We start from the raw sequence: 567 nt of genomic DNA, 5'->3' as shown, positions 1-567 counted from the left end.
TCGTCCAGTGCTTCTCCGTCCAGTTGTACGGCCTCTTCTAAATTGTGGTTCATCTTCATCTCCTTTGTTTTTGCTTTATTGATGTGTAGTCCTGTGGTAGCTGCAATTGTGGCAAGTTTTGTGAGTTTGGTCTGCATTTGTGTTTGTGTGTGTGAGAGGAGGACTATGTCGTCGGCAAAGTCTAAATCCTCTAATTGAGACCACATTGTCCACTGAATGCCCAGATTTTGTTCGGCTGTGGTTTGTTTCATGATCCAGTCGACTGCCAGAAGAAAGAGGAAAGGGGACAGTAGGCAGCCCTGTCTGACTCCTGTCTCTACTGTAAAGCTGTCTGTGAGCTGGCCGTTGTGTATTACTCTGCAGGATGATTGTAGGTACAGGTGTTGGATGATGGTTATGAACTTCGTTGGGATACCGTAATGTGCCATGCGTTTCCATATAGTGTCTCTGTCTAGACTGTCGAATGCTTTGTGGAAGTCGATGAATGTGAGGTGGAGAGATGTGTTCCATTCCAGGGTTTGTTCTATGATAATGCAGAGGGTGGCAATGTGATCTGTACATGATCTG

This window comes from Notolepis coatsorum, assembly GCF_963971535.1.
Source record: "Notolepis coatsorum genome assembly, chromosome: 17".
Lineage (NCBI taxonomy): Eukaryota > Metazoa > Chordata > Actinopteri > Aulopiformes > Paralepididae > Notolepis > Notolepis coatsorum.
This window is presented reverse-complemented; position numbering follows the sequence as displayed.